Source organism: Balaenoptera borealis, assembly GCF_965194805.1.
Source record: "Balaenoptera borealis genome assembly, chromosome: 10".
Taxonomy (NCBI): Eukaryota; Metazoa; Chordata; class Mammalia; order Artiodactyla; family Balaenopteridae; genus Balaenoptera; species Balaenoptera borealis.
The window spans coordinates 81,350,992-81,372,453 of NC_138874.1; the positions used below are offsets into that span (position 1 = coordinate 81,350,992).

At 37.8% G+C, this 21,462-nt stretch overlaps 1 long non-coding RNA gene across 1 annotated transcript in view; it reads right to left on the minus strand.

Annotated features, from left to right (window-relative positions):
- LOC309635664 overlaps nt 1-21,462 on the minus strand; it is a 30,032-nt gene continuing 8,570 nt past the window's right edge. Inside the window, exon 2 of the long non-coding RNA XR_014248953.1 lies at nt 1-21,462. This exon is cut by the window's right edge and continues 7,689 nt beyond it. This is a non-coding gene — a long non-coding RNA (uncharacterized lncRNA).

Sequence of the window (21,462 nt, forward strand, 5' to 3'; positions counted from 1 at the left end):
TTGGTCTTTGTAAAGACCATTTGTTGAATTGGTGGAACCCTGAATCAGTAAATGAGGGGGGATCTCAACACAGCACTTTCTACACCCCATCCTGCCAAGTCCTTGTGCAGAGTACACTTTGCCCTTGGGCACTTTCTTCACTCTGCCAACTTTTCTAGGGATTGACCTATGCCTCACACCTTAGTCATCTTTTCACTGAGACAGGACTTACTTAAGAACACAACATTTGGAAAGTCCCTTTCTTCACCCCTCTCTTCTTGTTTTTAATTGAGATGAAATTCACATAAGATTACCCACTTGAAAGTGTACAGTTCAGTGGCATCTAGTATATTTGCAGTGTTGTGCAAGCACCGCCTCTATCTAGTTCCAAAACAGTTTCATCACTCCCAAAGAAAACCCTGTATCCATTAAGGGGTCACTTCTCCCCCTCTCCTCCCTCCAGCCCCTGGAAACCACCAATCTGCTTTCTGTCTCTAAGGGTTTAACTTTTCTGGACATTTCATATAAATGGAAACATATAATATGTGGTCTTTTATGTCCAGCTTCTTTCATGAAACAGTGTTTCCAAAAACATTTAAGTGAAGCTGCAGATTTTAATTCTGCACAGTCAGAAAAGGAAGTGTAATGCCAGCTAGTTCTTATCTGATAGTAACAATCAAAGGCTTTTCTGATTTCTTCAGCTTCAGAAGGTGACATATACAATGATTGTCAGACTTCTATTTTCTAGGGTGAGTTTTCTTTGGATAAAGATCTAGAATAACACCTGAAACTAACACAACATTCTAAATCAACTATACTCCAGTAAAAATTTTTTTTAAAAATCCAGAATACAGGTGGCAATGGTAATAGCTTTGATAGATCATTTCATAGCCTTACCTCAATTTCTGCCCTTACTATCAATAAGAGCAAATGTTTCAGTAGGGAAGTTTAGTGAGATGTTTTCCTGCAGGGAGTGAGGATGGAGGGTCTCAGATGTGGAGAGCTTTGAGGTAGTCTTACTCTTCTATTTATGGAGAAATATCAATGGGCCCCTCAAGAATCCTTTTCAGTTTTAACTCCATCAATGCATTTTATTCCCAGACTTTGAGGTAGGTATTATTACACCCATTTTAAGGATGAAGAAACTGAGGCTTTAAGAAGATAAAGCTTTGTACAAATTTATACATCTTTCTGCTGACACCTGAGACTGAGTTTTTATACTCTAGAGAAAGTTCTAAAATAATGAGCAGTGTCATTTGCAGGAACTCTTAGTCATACCCTCACCAGAAGCCTAATGAACTTTCATTGAAAACCAACATGGGTCTGACATAAGATTTAGAGTTAGATGAGAGGGTGCCTGCCCCCACCTAGAGAAGGCTCTCAGTGACACTCAGCAAAGATGACCAGGCCAGGCTCAATTCAGCCAGGTATCCTCTGTGCCTCATACCGCTTTTCACAAACTCTGTGTGTGTGTGTGTGTGTGTGTGTGTGTGTGTGTGAGAGTGTGTGTGTGTGTGTATGTGTGAATTCCCTATTCTGTTTCAAGTGTATCAAATGCAGTGGTTCCTAATGAGAGCTATAGTAGCATTCTTTGTTTCCACGTGATGCTTTCATGATTGCTCTTGACAAAATGTTTGAGATGGCAGCTAACTGGCTTTAGAAGCACACACATACACACAGACCTTTAATATTACCCTTTGTTAACTCAAGAAATATATATTTCAGGAATATATATATATATTCTTGAGTTTATCTCATGGTGGAAATATATAGCAGAAAACATCTATACTAATTAACTAAATAATTTCTTCTCTAATGAGGGATATCAAGAAAAAGTACAGGTGCTATGAATTGGTGTAACAGGGAAACCTAATCTAGACTGGGATGGGGCTAGAAGATTAGGGAAGGGCTTCTCAAGGAAATGATGTCAAACTGTGTATTCTTCCATATCTAAATGTATCTCTATATAGATATGAACAGATATTCATGAAAAATTAAAACATGATTATCTCCGGGCAGTGAGCATTGGAATTATGTGGGATTATTCTTTTGCACACACACGCATACACACATATATAAAACAAAAGTTATTTTTTAAGGCATTTCCTATGCAGATAAGGTACATACACATTTGTTGAAAGTTAGGTTTAAGCACAATCAAATCAAAAACTGGTTTAATCTCTGCTGATTTTGTATCTTTGACTTTGTAACTTTTACTAAATAAGGAGCTATTTGATGTTCATAGAGAAACTTAGGAAATCTCAGATGTTTTATTTTTCCAAGAATTGGATTGCAAAATAGTTATTACAAACTCAAATAATGACGGTGTCTGCTGGACCCTAATTGAAGCCATCACACGGGGCTAATTTTCCTGTAACACCAGGCTGTGAACCTCCTTTGTGATGAACTCACTCATGTCACAGCACCTTTGCTGTCTGGGTATGTGAAGAGGCTACTGGGCAGAGTCTCCAGTACTCGGAAGCTTGCTGTCTTGTGGGAAAGACAAGCCAATCACATAAAAGCACATTCTGAGTGCACATGGGCTGCATTCCCTTATTCCTGCGAATAACCCAAAATGTCAGGCAGGACATTTTGACTGTGGTCATTTAACCTGTATGGTAATGAGGGCACATGAATCACCTTGTGGGGTAAGTTTAAAACGTAGAGGACTGTTCTCATGTGTAGATTCTAATGCAGAGGAGCAGAGCTGACATCTGAATTCCTAACATGGTTCTCCATTAGTGAATTCCAGTGAAGACCCCCTGAGAAATACTGACCTAGAGGACCTGTAGGTGGGCTTCAAGGAGCCTTGAATCCTCTAAAATTATGTATTAAATTGAGGTTGCGTGTAAATTTGTCTAGGAAACAGCCCATTCTGTTCATCATCTTCTCTAAAATGCACGTTGAAAATGGGTTACAAATCACCTCCTTGAAGAATATTGATTGCCGTGCACTTCTCAAGGGGCAGATGCTCATCAGGCATTTCACTTCACTCCAACAAAAACCTATGGACTAAATATTTTACAAATGACGAAACTGAAGCTCAGAGAAGTTAAACGTTCCCTCCACCTCCTCAACACCCCTGTACAATTCACCCATTTAAAGTGTATAGTTCAGGGAGGGTGGGAGGTAGACGCAAGAGGGAGGAGATATGGGGATATATGCATATCTATAGCTGATTCACTTTGTTATAAAGCAGAAACTAACACACCATTGTAAAGCAATTATACTCCAATAAAGATGTTAAAAAAAAATAAAGTGTGTAGTTCAGTAGTTTTTGTATATTCATGGAATTGTGCAGCCATCACTATAATCTAAATTTAGAACATTTTCATCACCTCACCAAAAAAAGCCCATACCCATTACCAATGAGTCCACATTTCCCCACCTCCAGCCCTAGGTAACCACTAATCTACTTTCTGTCTCTATATTCTGGACCTTGGATGTCAATGGAATCATGCAATATGTTGCCTTTTGTGACTGGCTTTTTTCCACTTAGCATAATATTTTCAAGGTTCATCCATGTTATACTATGTACCAGTACTTCACTCCTTTTTACAGGTGAATACTGTATAAAATATACATTGTATAGATGTATCACAATTTATCAGTTGATGGATATTTGGGTGGCTTAAACTTCTTGGCTATTATAAATAATGCTGCTATCTACATTCGTGTACTAGTTTTTGTGTGGACATATGTTGTTATTTCTCTTGGGTATATACCTAGAATTGCTGGATCATATGGTAACTCTATGGTTTACATTTTGATGAACTGTCAAACTTTTCTGCAAAGTGGCTATGCCACTTTACATTTCCAGCTGCAATGAATGTGGGCTCCAATTTCTCCACATCGTCCCTAGTACTTGTTACTGTCTGTCTTTTTGATTATAGCCATCCCACGGGGATGTGAAATGATATCACACTGTAGTTTTGATTTGCAACTCAGTAATGACTAATGATGTTGACTTATAATTTATGAGCCTATAGGCCATTTGTACATCTTCTGTGGAGATATGCCTATTCATATCCATTACCCATTTTTTGGCTTATTTGTCTTTTTTTTTACTGAATTGTTAGTGTTCTTTATATATTCTGGATACAAGTCACTTATCAGATATATGATTTGCAATATTTCTCCTGTTCTTTGGTTGTCTTTTCACTTTCTTAATGATACCATTTGCAGTCCAAAACTTTTTAATTTTAATACAGTCCACTTTATCTATCTTCTTATCTTGTCACTTGTGCTTTTGGTATTATATTTATGAACCCATTGTTTAACCCAACGTCACAAAGATTTATTCTTATGTTTTCCTCTAACAATTTCATAGTTTTATACCTTTAGGTTATGTCAATTTCAAGATAATTTTGTTATATGGTGTGAGATAGGCATCCAACTTGATTTATTGGCATGTGGATACCCAGTTGTCCCAGAACCATTTATTGAGGAGACTTCTTTCCCCATTGAGCTGCCTTGGCACCCTTGTCAAAAATCAATTGACAATAAATATAAGGGTTTATATATGAACTCTTAATTCTACTCCATCAATCCATATATCTATCCTTATGCCAGGACATTTTGAAACAAGAAAATATGTGTTCTAGCTTTATTCTTTTTTTTCAAGATTGCTTTGGCTATTTGAGGTCTCTTGCATTTCCATATAAATTTTAGGATCAGTTTTTACATTCGTGAGAAATAAAAAAGCCATGTAACTGCAAACCACATTTTATACTTTATCTCCCTCTTCTTTCTTGATATTAGACTCAGAATATATATGTCAGCAGACATATATACTATTCAAGATGCTGTGTTATTAAATAATGTTTCCATATTCAATTTTCACCAAACTATCATCAAACAAAAACTTAATTATAGCTGGCAAAGAAGGAAAATCCAAAATATCTGTAATATTATGGGCTTTCAAAGCTATGGGATCTTAATAACTTACTAAGTGTTGTGCTTCAAAGGCTTTTATACTGTTGATGACTGATTACTATATAAGAGTTAAGGTGACATGCTTAAAATATAACATTTGAGATAAAAAAAATCCACTGGTATATTGTTAAAATTTAACAATTTGTTTCTAAATGATGAGATGGGGATTCCATTCTGCTCTAGGTGAGCACTTTTCCATAAATAATATACTGTAGGTGAGAGAAGTATTCCTACCAATGAAAATTCACATTGTATATAACTAAGACTCTTTTTTTTTTCTTCTAAACTATATTTTTCAGCATTCAAAAGGAGCCCAGAATCCTATGATTTTGAAAAATTACATAATAGGAAAGTTAAGGAGAAAGAATTGCAAATATAATACTTTTTCTAGTAATGGAGTGTCTTGTTTATTAAATTCATTTAAGCAATGCTAACTGAACGCATACCATCTGTGGCAACAGACAGACGAGGTCTCAGCTTCACGATGCTGACGGTCAAGTGCAGGAGACTTTCCTCCAAGCCTGCCAATTTAGTACTGTGACCCGTAAATTCCTTCCCAATCGTTCTGCATTTCTAGCAGTGTGGCCTTGGCCAACACATGTAACCTCTCTGGATCTTAATTTCCTCGCCTGTAAGATGTCTATAAGGTTAAAAAGATTAGATGATGTGAACAGAGCACTTAGTGAGCAGCAATGACATAGAGAAGAAGAATAGGTTATGTATGGAGCACAAATCTTATGAGCCCTTTCAGATTCCTTCAACTCCACCTATCTCCCAGGGCCCCAACTACTACTCCACCTATCAAGTACAGTCCCCTAAACTCTGCTTATCCCTGTCATCTGCCACCTAAGGCCACCCAGTAACTCATGCTGAGTGTGTTGACTCAGCCTTGACCGACCACCCGTGCTCTTGGCATTTCTGCTTCTGATCATCATTTCTGGGTTTAGACAGAATGCCACATATCAGGGTTTGGAATCTAGCATCCCAAGAGGTTACTGAAAAGACTAGATGACACAACCCAGAGGTACAGGGGCATTTCTCCTTGTGGGGAAAATTTTGACCATTGGAAAACATCCATTGGGAGGAGTCTAGGCAGATAAATCCTCTCTCCCTCCTCTTTCCTCAAAGGATCGTTTCTCCTTGCCACTCAACTGGAGAACATCCAAGTAGACAGATATGCCTGCTGAGCAACCCTCTGTGTCTTTTCATGACTTGTCATGGAGCAATAGACAGCATCATTTCTGATGGCTTCACATCCTTCCTTGCCAGGAATTCTCAGAGACACATTTCAGCAGAGTTCAGGTCTAAATTTTATTGCCATTACTTCCTTTCGTGGTGTAAGAATTTTTTTCATGTAGATTTTGAGTGAGAAATATCTAAGACCTATGACACAAACATTGATAAACTAGTAGAAAACTCATGCCTTGAACATAAGTTCCTGGAAGACTTTTGCAGATCAGGCTCTCTGGAAAAGTTGGAAATGATAACACTAGAAAGGAAACATTCCAGATGTTCTGTCTTAAGGAGAAATCGTTTAACCTTTAAAACTCAAGCATCCTCATCTTCTTTTTCTTGCTCACTTCCCACATCCTATCTATCTCCCATGCTAGTCAATGGAACTTGTTAATATTTTTTTAACCATGTCCTTGATCTTTGTCCCATTATCAACTTATTCAGCCTCTACTCACCACACTTCTAGACAAAATCCTCAGAGTTGCTGGTTAGCCAGCCTCCAGTCTCACCCTACTTGAACCCATTTTCAAAATTGCCACCAGATCAGTCTTTCTTTTTTTTTAAACACTGTGTTTTTAATATCTATTTATTTCATTTAAAAATTTTCCTTATTTTTTTTTGGCTGCATCGGGTCTTAGTTGAGGCACACGGGATCTTCGTTGAGGCATGCAGGATCTTCTGTTATGGAGCGTGCTCTCTTCGTTGCAGTGCTCGGGCTTCTCTCTGGTTGTGGAGTGAGGTTTTCTCTCTCTAGTTGTGGTGTGAGGGCTCCAGGGTGCATGGGCTCTGTAGTTTGCAGCACACAGGCTCTCTCGTTGAGGCGCGGGAGCTCAACAATTGGTGGCACGCAGACTTAGTTGTCCCGCGGCATGTGGGATCTTAGTTTCCCATCCAGGGATCGAACCCAAGTCCCCTGCACTGGAAGGCGGATTCTTTACCACTGGACCACCAGGGAAGTCCCCAGATCAGTCTTTCTAAAATATAAGGCAGATTGCTTTGCTCTTCTGCTCACAAATCCTCAATAATTCCTCACCGTCTTTTAGAGAAAGCCTTCAGGTTAAACTCATTGTGTGGCCACCTGCCCACCAGTATGGAGTAATTACAGGAGTATGATAAATATTGAGGAGGGAAATACTAAGTGCTATGAGAACAGGGAAACAATCTTACACTCTGGTTGGAATAGTGGGCAACATTTTAAGAAATGTGTTGATATTTGAGCAATGTTTTTTTGGAAACTAGATTTAGAAAGTGTCCAACCATTGACTCTTTACTGTTCTTTCTCCTACATAAGGGTGTTCACTCTGGCAGATCACATCATTCTCCAGAGTGTTCCCCACTCCTCCCTGTGAAAGGGTGATGCATGCAGGCCCCAGTGTGGCTGGATATACAACTTCTGCTCCTTCTTAAAAGAGGATCATCCTTTCCTGCCCCATTTGAAATGTTGTCCGTCTGGGCCACGTGATTTCTTTGCCCAATGACATGTGAGTGGAAATGTGTGCCTCTTCTGAGTAGCAGCTTTAAGAGCCCTAGTGTGGTTCCTTCATTTCCTTTTTGCCCTTTACTATAACATCATTATGCTGCAGATGGAGGCTGCTCTTTCATCTGGGTCCAGAGCAAGGATTATTTGGAGTAGAACTGCAGCTGACCTACAATGGACAAGTGAAATGAGTGAGAAGTAAACTTTTGCTGTTATTAAGTCTCTGGGATTTGGGGGAGTTATTCCTGTAGTAAAACGTAGTCTAAGCTGATCCACATGTTCACAGACAAGGTGTTTCAGTTATCAATTGTTGTTTACAATCCACCCTAAAATTAATGGCTTAAGACAGCAATAATCATTTTGTTTGCTTACAAATCTACAACTTAGGTGGAGCTTGGGACTGGAGAGAGTTGAGTAGCGTCTTTCTGTTCCCTGCAGTGTAAACTAGTGCAGTTCAGTGGCTGAGGGCTGGAACCGCAAGATGGCTCACTCGCTCCCTCTCTCCCTCCTGTGTCTGGTGGTCGAGGCTGGCTGCCACCTGGGATCTCAGCTGGACTTTGGTCAGAACACCAACATGCAGTGTTTTGATTTACCTTCCTCACAGCATGGTCACTGGCTCTAAACAGTAAGCACGCCAAAAGAAGCAAGCAGAAGTTCCATCGTCTTTATAACCTAGCCTTAGCAATCATATAGAGTCATTTCTACAGCACACCTCATATCCTAAACAAAACAAAACACAAAACAAAACAAAAGATTTGTATTTGTCATACATAGTTCTCCACAGAAACAGAACCAACCAAGATCTATATAATAAGAGAGAGAGTTTTAAGGGATTGGCTCATGCAATCATGGGGCTGGCATGCCTGCAATTTGCAGGGCAGGTAGGCAGGAATCTACATTACAGTTTTGAATCTGAAGGTGGTCTAGAGGCAGAATTCTGTCAGATTTAAATCAGATGTTACAAATTCCCCAGGAGAAACACAGCTCTAACCACATGAGAGAGATTATCAGTTCTTTTTGTGATTCAACGACAACAACATATATTCATGGACACTAGTGAAAAGTAGCTATTTTACAAAAAATTTCATAGGGCAGAGGAGGTTAATAATGCACATTCAATTTAAAGATACTCTAATTACAATGAAAAAAAATCAAATCAATTTAATGGGAAAGGAAAAATTCAGAATGTAGAGGTGAAAAAAATGATTTGAAAGAGTGAATAAAAGGAGAAGATGACAAATATTTGTCATTAAAATGACTTTAGAGTTGTGGTTAATATACTCAAACATTAAACCAATTTATAGATTTATTTCATCCAATTAATTAATAAAACAACCTAGGAAGGGGTTATAGAGTATCATCTAACCATATCATGTGACAAATTTGAAAGAACCCAGAGGTCAGGGTTTTAAAACTAATCTCATAAAATGAGTATTAACTTGGAATCTCCCATTGCCTTCATAAAAACTCAAAAAGAATGTGTGTGTAGGTGGGTGGAGGGGGAGGGTGTTAGTGTTTCTGTCTGTGGCTCAAGAAGACTCATCTTAGAATTATGTAGCCTCCAGTTCTTCATCCTGGTCCCAAGCTTTTGACTGATACATAATTGTATTCAACTTATCAATTGTCAACCCAGAAACCAAAACCTAGTGCAAATTTTGAAGTATTTAACAAGAAAATTGAATATAAATATTATAAATGCATTTAAAATGCTACATAATTTAATTTACTAAGTTTGTAGATAATTTAATATGTTTGAAATGAGGTTATCGAACGTTAATCAAAGCCTCTTCCAGAAATAATAGTTCTTGTTTTACATAACCTGTACTCAATTAGTAAATATACAAGATTGACAAAAGATGTATAAAGTCTTAAAGAAAACTAGGTTTCTAAATTTTTACTTTAATAAGTTAACCAGTACAATTGGAATCAAAGTAATATCACACATGACTAAATTAAACGTATTAATAAAATATAGTGGATAAAGAGCTGAAATGCAGCACTAGCAGTGTTTGGAAGTTTCTTTTCTATTTCTACTTTATTCTCAGTACTGAAAATGTGTTTCTGGCACCACATTCTTCATTCCATTAATTAGTTTGAATCCCTCACCATTTTTTGAGTATAACTTATAATAATCCTAGTGGTAATAGTCTATTAAGTAGCTCTATACCAACAATGGCTTAGTTCTATATATAACCTCAGGTACTGGTCTGTATGAATTACAAAGAAGAAGCTCATAATTTTAATTGCCAAGGAACTTGCAAAATTATTTTTATGACAAAAAAGTTACATTGATTTGAGTCCTTTATCATTCTATTTCCTTTTTTAATTGGGAAGAAACTAGTAAACTATTCAGAGACAAATATTCTCTTTCATCAAGAAGTTTTCCATATTGTATTCTTCTGAAGGCCAAAGAATGTGTTAAGTAAGCTTAAGTTATCAGTAAGATCTCTAAATATGCATATAAACATATAAAGTTATATGCTAAAACTTTTAACTCTGAGTACTGTATTCTGTGTGATTAGCTTCCTATGCACTTTGTATTGTTAAAATTATCTCTCATAAATATATCTTACTTTTCTAATTAGAACAAATTTTTTTAAATTTAAATGACGTACACAATGTTCTAAATACCAAATAAGATAGTCATACTTACATAAGAATATATGACCACAGGGAACCAACCAAAAGAGCTCTCCATGGCCGAAGCTGGAACAACCTGAGCAACAAAATAACATAGTATTGGATTATAACCCAAAGTATAAAATAAATATCCACAAGTCCATACTGATATAAACAAATGATTGACTAAATTAACAAAGAAGGGAGAAGAGACAAGTCTCCCATGCAGAAAAATTCCAAATAATTGATGCAGATACTCCCTAATCTCTATGTGTGAGCTGTTTAGGGTGACTTCCTTCCAAAGAGTAGGCTATGGAAATGGAGGGGAAAGTTACAGTGGAGAAACTGGACAAACACTATCTTAGCCACATGATCAAGGTCAGCCTAAAGGTCATTAAGCATATTGACAGTGTGTAACCTCGGTACAATGTGATAAAAATGACACTTTACCTATGTGATCTTCCTTTCCCTAACTCATAGCCCCAGTCTAATCTTGAGACAACATCAGACAAATCCCAACTGAGAGGTATCATACTTGAGTAATAGTTCTCAAAACCATCAAGAAAACAAGAAAACTCTGAGAAACTGCCACAGCCAAGAAGAGCCAATGGAGACATATGACTAAATGTAATGTGGTATCTTAGATGGGAAACTGGAACAGAATATAAACATTGGGTAAAAACTAAAGGAACCTGAATGAAAGGTGGACTTTAGTTAATAATAATGTATGAATGTTGCTTCATTAATTGTAACAAATGTACCATCTTATATAAGATATTAATAATAGAAGAGAGAGAGAGGTCAGCATTACAGTGGCATGAAATACTCCCTTTGTCTCTCCCCATCAATCTACAACCAGTAAAACATCCTTAATTCAATGATGGTTTCTCTTTCTAACACACCAGGATGCCAGAGAGTTACACATCTGTACATCTAAAGGTGGGGAGACCGGAACATATAGAAGGGACGAAACCAGGGGAACAGTGGAGGCAGTGCCTGTGATCCTGGACCCCCAGTCACGGTGGCTGAGCCAGCAGCCCCAAAGGATCTGGCAGCCGCAGGGAAGGCAGCATACACAACTCTGATGTCATGGCCACAGGAAACTGGGCAGCTGTGGCAGTGTGGCCTTTGGCCCTCTCCCTCCAGCCGTGAAGGTGACTGAGACTCTGGGCCTCTTGCCTACAGTGGCAGTGCCTGTGAACCCAGCAACCCCAGACACAGTAGAGACATCCACAACACCAGCTCCTCCCCTCATCCCACCCCTCCCCCCATGGTTGTGGAGCCCACCACCAGGTGACCCTGGACATGGCAGAGACACCTGCTATCCCTATGCCCCAGGTGGCAATGCCAGTAACAACAGCGAAACCAACAGCAGCAAGGCACCAGCAACTGAGCCCAGAGGCACAAGCAATGACAACGAGGGTATAGGTGACACCTCTGGCAGAGGCAGTGGGGGGGTGGAAAGCACTGATTCCCAAATACAGGCATACCTTGTTTATTGTGCTTTGCTTTATTGTGTTTTTTATAAGTTGAAGGTTTGTGGTAACCCTGCATTGTCAGATGATGGTTAGCATTTTTTAGCAACAAAGTATTTTTTAAATTAAGGTATGTACATTGCTTTTTAGACATAATGCTATTACACGCTTAACAGACTACACTACAGAGTAAACATAAATTTTATATGCACTGGGAAACCAAAAAATTCATGTGACTTGCTTTATTGCAATATTTGTTTTATCAGTAGTCTGGCACCGAACCCACAATATCTCAGAGGTATGCCTGTATAGCCAGAGGCAGCTCAGGTAAGAGGAACAAGAAACATGTGCTATAGTGCCACTTACTGAAAAACAAATAAAGGCCTCAATTACTAAACTTGAATTGTTAGAATCTAGTAAAAAAAAAGCTCTACCTAAAGGTGAATGGTGTTTGCTACTCCAAATGCACCAGCAGAGGAACAACCCATCAAGTACCATGAAAAACCATGCAAAATAGTATCACAAAAAGAAAATGATAATTCTCCAGAAACCATACTTAAAGTCATGGAATACTGCAATCTAACTGATAGAGAATTCAAAATAGCTGTCATGAAGAAACTCAATGAGCTACAAGAAAACTCAGAGGCAGTTCAATGATCTCAGAAATAAAATTAATAAACAGATGGACTACTTTACTAAAGAGATTTAAACTCGAAAAAAGAACTAAACAGAAAATCTGGAGCTAAAGAACTCAATAATGAAATACAGAACACATTAGAAAGCACTGGAAATAGAACAGACCATATGAAAGAGAGAATTAGTGAGCTCGAAGATAGAAATTTAGAAATGATATAAGTAGAAGAGAAGAGAGAACTAAGATCTAAAAAAATGAAGAAATTCTATGAGGACTATCCAACTCTATGAGGAAGGGAAACATAAGGATAATGGGTATCCCAGAAAGAGAAGAGAGGGAGAAGGAAGCAGAGAGTTTATATAAATAAATAATAGCTGAGAACTCCCCAAGTCTGGGGAAGGAACATATACAAGTCCATGAAGCTAAGGGAACACCTAATTACCTCAACAAAAAAAGGCTTTCTCAAAAACACATTATGTTAAAACTATCAAAAGTCAATGACAAAGAAAGAATTTTGAAGGCAGACAGGGAAAAAAGGCAGTAACCTGCAAAGGAAACCCCATTAGGCAATCAGCAGACTTCTCAGCAGAAACTTTACAGGCCAGGAGACAGTGGAATGACATACTTAAAATACTGAAAGATAAGAACTGTCTGCCGAGAATACTCTATCCAGCAAAGTTATCATTCAGATATAAAGGAGAAATATTTTTTTGGATCTGTCTCCTCAGGCAAGGGAAACAAAAGCAAAAATAAACAAATGGAACTACATCAAACTAAAAAGCTTCTGCTCAGCAAAGGAAACAATCAACAAAATGAAAAGACAACCTACTGAATGGGAGAAGATATTTGCACATCATATATCCAGTAAGGGGTTAATATTCAACTATGTAAAGAATTCAGACAACTTAATAACAAAAAAACAAACAACCCAATTAAAAATGGGCAGAAGATTTGAATAGACATTTTTCTAAAGAAGACATACAGATGGCCAACAGGCACATGAAAAGATGTTCAAAAGATGTTCAAAGATGTTACTGTATTAGGGAAATGCAAATCAAATCTATAATTAGAATTATAAAGGCTATTATCAAAAAGAATAGAAATAGCAAATGTTGGAGAGAATGTGGAGAAAAAAGCACAATTTTACACTGTTGCTGGGATTGTAAATTGGTACAGCCACTGTGGAAAACAGTATGGAGATTCCTCAAAAAATTAAGAATAGAACTACCATATGATCCAGCCAATTAATATCCACCTCTGGGTATTTATCTGACGAATACAAAAACACTAGTTCAAAACAACATACACACCCCTATGTTCATTGCAGCATTGTTTACAATAGCCAAGAGATGGAAACAACTTAAGTGTCCATGGATAAATGAATACAGAAGATGTAGTTAGTACACACACACACACACACACACACACACACAGTAGAATACTACTCAGTGATAAAAAAGATAAAATCTTGCCATTTGCAAAAACGTGGATGGACCTTGAAAATATTATGCAAAGTGAAATAAATCAGATGGAGAAAGACAAATACCATATGATTTCATTCATATGTGAAATATAAAACAAATAAATAAATAAATGAACAAACAAAAACAGACACATAGACACAGAGAAAAGAGTAGTGGTTACCAGGGTGGGAGAGGTGGGAGGGGGAGGGCAAAATGGGTAAAGAAAGTCAATTGTTAACATGATGGGTGGAAAATGTATACAGAAGTTGAAATATAATGTTGTACACATGAAACATATAATGTTATAAACCAATGTTGCCTCAATAAAAAAATAGGGGAAACGGGGTGCTAGGTATATGGAAACGCCCTGTATCATCATCTCAATTTTTCTGTAAACCTCTAAATCTGTTCTAGAAAACAAAGTCCATTAAAAAAAAATTCACTGTCTTCCAAACACAAAACTTTCAAAAATGGAAACACTTCCATCAACTATTCTGATGGAAGTCCAGGTCCAACTGGAGAACTTATGTGCTATGATTTGAGAGTGACCCCCAGGAAGCCTGTGCCCCCAAACTATTATGCAACGAGCCAGTCACTTCATTTCTTGAGCTCCTAAGACCTTTTCTTAACTTGAGATATAAATACCTTGTGTGTTTGGAAGCCTTAGAGGGAGGTAGAGAAGAGGGATAGTGAAAAATGTGGAATTATACCATTTCTTTTTTTGTTCTCTGGGTGGTGCGTTTTACCTGTATCACTATTTGATTTCGTAAAACTGAAGTTAGAGCTTTGCCTTCTCCTCTATATTAAAACAGTTTTGTATCTGTCAGCCCAAGCTAATCTTTTCCACCTTCCTCCTTCTTGCTGTGTTGGACTTAAGTTATCCTGGGTTTGCCTCATTTGTTGATGCTGGATGTTGGATTGTAGCTGTGAGCTGTATTCCTAGTGCCAAGAATTTGGGAGTACTGTAACTGGGTAAAACGTTTGTTTCTATTTTGAAAAATTTAAATATAGTATAATGCGATATATATGGTACAGATAAATATAATACAATATTACACAGTGTGATACAATAATAAGACATTCATGTACTCACTACCTAAGTGTAACAAATAACAGTTCTCATAAGTGTTTCAAATATTTTAGTAAATAAAAAAATTAAAAATATATGCCCAGGAAAAAAACTATAAAAATACACAAAAATTCCACTCTAAGAATTCTGTATTGTACCTTGAATATAGTAGGAAGTTAAGATGTACAGCCTCAGCAAAAGAAAAATGAAAACTACAGTAAGCTCTGAGAAATAGGAAATTAATAGAAATCTGTACTCTTAAGAGGAGGGGGAAAATATCACATGAGTCTCCTCTTATAGTATAAGCAAGTAACTTACTTCAAAAGGATACAGAAGGGAAAAAAAGATACAGAAAGACTAAAACACAACCTTGAGTTTATCTTTCCTGGAAAAATACAATAATGTACACACACATACACACACACACACTAATTTGTCTCAGGGTTTTTTCTTTCTGGAACTTCCAAAATCACCAAGAGGTCAAATTTACTTTATTTCTAATTTCTTTGCCTCTTACTGTCTAAACAACCATCACCTTATCATCTGCTGTCATATTCCTTGATTTAGACAGTTGAGTGATCTATTACATAACTCCATAATTAGTTCTTATCACTAATCATTTTGTTTATAATTTTATAACTTATCTCCCCAAGTGGACTGTAAATTCTTTTTTAAATTTATTTATTTATTTTATTTATGTTTGGCTGTGTTCGGTCTTCGTTGCTGTGCGCAGGTTTTCCCTAGTTGCAGCGAGCGGGGGCTACCCTTCGTTGCGGTGAGCGGGCTTCTCATTTCTGTGGCTTCTCTTGTTCTGGAGCACAGCCTCTAGGCGTGCAGGCTTCAGTAGTTGTGGCTCGTGGGCTCAGCAGTTGTGGCTCACAGGCTCTAGAGCACAGGTTCAGTAGTTGTGGCACACGGGCTTAGTTGCTCTGAGGCATGTGGGATCTTCCCGGACCAGGGCTCAAACCCATGTCCCCTGCATTGGCAGGCAGATTCTTAACCACTGCGCCACCCGGGAAGCCCTGGACTGTAAATTCTTTAACAAGAGCTTGGTGTTATGATTTTGGAGTCCCCGAGCTCAGTGACTTGAGAAGTTGTGCAGCTTGTAAATCTTCAACAAGCACATGTTGCTTGCTTGAGTGAACTGGTATTTTTAATGTGTATAATTAGTGGTTTGTTTGCATTTTTCAACTTCATTGAAAACCTCAATGAAGGTTGCATTGTATAACCTTAGCAAATGCCCTCTATTCCTGAGACCATCACTAAATCCTATTAATATTTAAAAGCCGTCTCAAGTCTATACTTCTGTAAGAAGCCTTTTCAGGCCCTCCAAACCACAGACATTGACATTTTTAATCCATACTGTTCTTATAGGGGAATAACTCTTATATTTTAGTTTATATAGTACATTATACTTACATTTAAGTTATATTGTAACTTACACTTTCACGTTTATACTTGTGGCACATGCTCTGAGCAATTTGACTAGAGATCACAGAAAGTCTGCATCCTGAAGTCAGAGGCCAGACACTGACTGGTATAGGACCCTAATCGTACAGGTTATATGATGCCATGCCTGGAGTGTGCTCCATAAACATTTGTGGAATAAATTAAATAACTTAAACCCTCCTGCTCTCAGTTTTTTCATCTATCAAACAGGTGTAATTGGATCTAACCTAGAAGAATTATTGTAAGGACTAAAAGACACAATGTGTTAAATGTAATCATATATAACAGAAAATGTATATTTCAGGACATATCATTGGCATTTGCCTGCCTTTTGGTTTCCCATAGACTTAGTGTGTTTTCTTTACATTTTTTCTTTGCTTTTGAAGGAAAACAAACCCAATTCATTTTTTATTCCTTCTCTCACTGTACTCCACTTATTTCATTCACGGCACTAATTATGATGCATATTTTTTGGTGTGCCCACCACCTTATTTTTAGTATCTTTCTCTAGACATCCAAGCGCACCATGTATTGTTCACCTCTATGACCTATGTGTGACTTACACTGAGCCTGACTACCCATTTGGACCTTCTTTCAAGGATTATCAAGTCTGAGCTGCATAACACAGGGTACACTCCTGGGTCACTTGTGTGAGTCACCCTCAAGACAAAAGGAAACAATCTCTGCTCCCACTCCACCCCTAATAATGAGCTAGGAGAACAAATTGTCCTTTCTTCTGAGGGATGTTGGAGACACACCGGCAGGAATAGGTTGGAAATTCCTCCCTTGGGCTGGGAAATGCATTGGCTCCTGAAGGTCTATTAACTCCTTCAGGACAAAATGACTCATTTCCTAAGGACTTTCTTAAGAAGGAATTTTCTAATATTCTAGTGCTTAAAAATATTCAAGTGTACAAAAATATTTGAGTGCATACATATCACCAAAGGAGTTTATTAAAAATGCAGATTTCCCAGGCCCCATCTGCTGGGAGACAAATTTGTTAGGGGTAGTGCCCAGAAATCTGCATTTATCAGTCACGACTCTCCGCCCTCCCCATTATATTGATGCAGATGGTCCTCTGGCCCCAATTCAGGAAAGATTGCTAGGCTACCAAAATTTCTTTTCTCCAGATTGGTCAGCACCTTCCTTGGCAGGGCCAGGTTAGTCCAAAAGCCCCATATAATACCAACTGGGCTGATAGGATGATACCTTTACCGCTCATTTGGTTGCTTTGGCAACATGAATTCTAGTAGAACCAGAAGCAATCAATGGAGTTAGTCATTTAGATACTCAGCAGTTTAAAAGATGAACTCAGGACCCCAAAATTCTGTCCAGTTCCAGATGACACACTCTTAGAGTGTTCTGGGATATGTCCAGAAAAAGATTAAGTTGGAGAAGAGTTTAAAAACCATGACATATGCGGGGTGGCTGAAAGACCTGAGGACGCTGAAGGCTTTGGGAAAGGAGCTGTCTTCAGATAGCTGTAACACTGCTGTCATAATTTGGGGTGAGTGGAGTGACATTTATTCTGTGTGGCTCCAGAAGGCAAAATATATTTATCCCAGCAGATTATATCCTGATCTGTACCCCACCCCTCAGTGCATTCAACTCAATGATCTGTCTCACAAACATACCTGGGATCATGATTACATCAATTTAGAGAAAAAATAAATTTAAATAATGATCAAAATTTGATTAAATCTTTGAAGCTGAGAAAAATACTTTAGTCTCTAGTCATTGGAAATTGTCCTGGTACTTTCTTCATCCCATCTCCAGGTCTTTGCTCACTCAGTTTCCACTCTCTGAAGTGTCTTTTCTCTTACTTCTCTGCCTGGTGACCTCCTATTTATTGTTAAAATTAGACAACTCTTCTAGGAAGCCCTCCTTGATTTCCAGGCAAAGCTAATTCTCCATGGGTCTCTTGTGATTCTGCATGTCTTGTGAGTGAGACACAAAGCGTCCTTTTGTTTCTGGCTGTCTTTTTAAGGATATTTATACAGCAAGCAGCCTTGGAAGATAGATACAATGTCTCCCTCTGAAGAGGAGGGAGTAGTACTTTCATACTAGATTCAGGTTCCCTAAACTCAAGGGGACCTCAGCTATGAAGCAAGCATCCAGATGGGTCTCTCCCAGTCACCTTTGTGGGAATTGCTGGGCAAGAGGAAGTGACACAAACATGAAATTCACAGTTTCCATGAAACTGTGTTAGACTAATTTGTTAGCTTGCAAGGAGGGTAAAAGCTCTGATCCATCACAGTTCTTGATAAGTGGCCTCCCTGTTATCTCTTTTTATCGTAGTATTAGTCATCTCCAATACTCAGTTTATATTGTGATAGCCCCACTGGAAGTAAGTGACCGTTTTTGTGTTTTTGCTTGTATATGTACCTCGTGTGATTCAGTGAAAGTATATAAATTAAAACAATTATCATTAGAGGAATTTGGTTGCCCTCAACTGAAGACTTAATATGTTGCACTGAATTGAATTCAGTTACTATTATTTGCAAATCCTCCTGCTAGAGGAACTTTTTGAAGGAAAAAAAACTTTTTAGAAGAGAGAAGAGTAGAGGTGAAAGTGAGAGTGAAGTTATGAAAAAATCAGGAGCAATTTAAGGACACATTTTTAGGGCTGGGAGAAAAGTCCTCTCACAGGATGAGAAATGGGTTGGTTCAGGGAAACATTATTTAGACCCATCAGCCAAGGTGCCAATCAGGAGCTCTCTGCTAACACTTTTCAACTAATTTTTACCTCTAGTTGTTTCCTAATGGTCATTATCAGCAGCCTCCTATACCTTCCCTAATTTAACATCCTAAACAATGGGAACATAGACTCAGAATCAGAAATATACTCCCCCCAGCACACACATTCCTAATGAATATTGATAAACCATTCTAGCATTCTTTTCTTCTAAACTAGGAATCTGTTTCTCCACCTAGTTCTCCAGTTACCCATTACCAAACAAGAGGAATTGATACAGGCATTAAACCTATATGCCATTACAGACAAATCTCTCTGGAATGATTTTTCAGAATGGGATATAAATAAATGGTAAATCACTCCCAGAAGAGTAGTGCTGATAAGCCTTGTTATCCTAGCCCTGAAGAAGGGCAATCAGAAAAGTAACTTTTAGGATCAAGAATCAAACTCCCGCAGAGATGAGCACCAGATTCTATACAAAAACCAGACACACTTGACCACAGCAGTTGTAGGACTTTGGCTTGCCCACTTCCTTTGCCCTCTCCACTGCTTTTTCCTCCTCAAAGGAGGAGAGGCATAAAGAAGAGAGGAAGGGCAGGGGGGGAAGTTCCTATAGTGTGAGAAACACACCAGAGGAAAACTCGCTGTGAAGCAATGTCTTCTAAATGTCCTTTGGGGCACTGTGCATACCACTTCTGGAGCTTCTGAGGGCATTGGGGAAATGCACCAGATATCTCTGTGGGAAACTACCAAATGTGGTTTAATACCATTTGGTGTCAGTGAAGATAGGAGAAGTGGGGGATCTGGGTTGCCTGCCAGATATCCTCGGCGGCCTCCTACATCATGCGTTCCTGCCCATCAGCACCACAGTCTTCCCATGCAGGAGCATGTGGTTTGGCTATACCTGCTTGTAGCCCACATTTTCTGCTCCCACAATGAAGCATTTTGGATAATCATCCAATACTTGGATGATCTTAAGGAAGCAGTTGGATTCCCAGGTCATGCTGTCTTCCCTGGGCAAACTGGTGGTGCCTCAGAGATTGTCATGTAGGGTTTAAAGATGATTTCATTCTCATGAGGACACCTGGCAAGAAGGACCCCAGCAGTTTCATAGAATCCTAGAGTCAGGCATAAAACCAAATATTTATTTATTTACAAGAATGTTTGCTCCAGTATGATTCAGAATAGAGAAAGAACCCAAAGAAACCTGAAATTACCAATAATAATGGTTCTGTTAAATTGTTTATTTGATGCCAATATGTTGGAAGAGTACTATTTAAGTATTTTTAAAGTCATGTTTAAATAGAAATTTATTCAAGTGAGAAAATATCTCTGAAATATGTTAGGAGACAAAGGAAGATACAAAAGATTGTATATAGCATGGTCCTCATTTTATGGCGTATATGGAAGATATTTACATGAAAATATTCACGGTGATTTTACCAGAAGGTAGAAATCATGAATGAATTGTTGATTTTCTCTCCCCTTTTTTGTAGTTGAACATTTTTTGTATATTGAATAATTATTATGTATATAATCAGAAAATTATATATTAATAAAATAGTGATAAATAAAAAATAAAATCTTGTGAGAAGGATGGTGTGGTCTTTTTGAGAAATATAAATAAGTTTGAGAGAAAGCTGAAAGCCTAAAAAACAGGTACTGAAATCATGTTAATGGATGAAATGACTCACTGTTGTAAAAATGTCACTTCTCCCCGAAGTGATCTATAAATTTAATGCAAATCCAATCAAACTCCAAGCAAGTTTGTGTGTGTGTGTACATGTAGAAATTAATAACATGTCTGTATAATTTATGTGAGAAATGAAAAGATCCAAGAATAACTAAGTCAATATTGCAGAAGAAACATAAACCTGAAGGTCTTAAACTACTAGATACAAAGACTTGTTATAGAGCAGTTAATCAGTTTCAGTGGGGCACTGGTGCAAGAACAGACAAATAGACCAGTGGAACAGAAAGGAGAGTCCAGAAACAAATCACATATGGTCGCTTGATTACTGCAGTGCACTGGGGAAAGGTTGGTCTTAATAAATGATGCTGTGTCAAGTGGATATCTGTATGACAAAAAATTTCACCCCTACTTCTCACTGTAAAAAATTAATTCCAGATAGACAGATGTTATGACAGATAAAATAATTAAAGCTTCAAGCTTAAAGTATAGAAGACTGTCTTTATGACTTTGAAGTAGGCAAAGATTTCCTAAATAAAATACATTAAAAAGCACTGACCATAAAAAAAAACAACCCACATACATTGGACTACATTATAATTTAAAATATCAGTTCATCAAAAGACATCACTAGTGAAAAGACGAGCTTCAGAATGGGAGAAGATATCTGCAAAACAGGTATCACAAAAGGGTTCATATACAGAATACATATATTTTAAAAACTCATAGAAAGGGAAAAAAGTG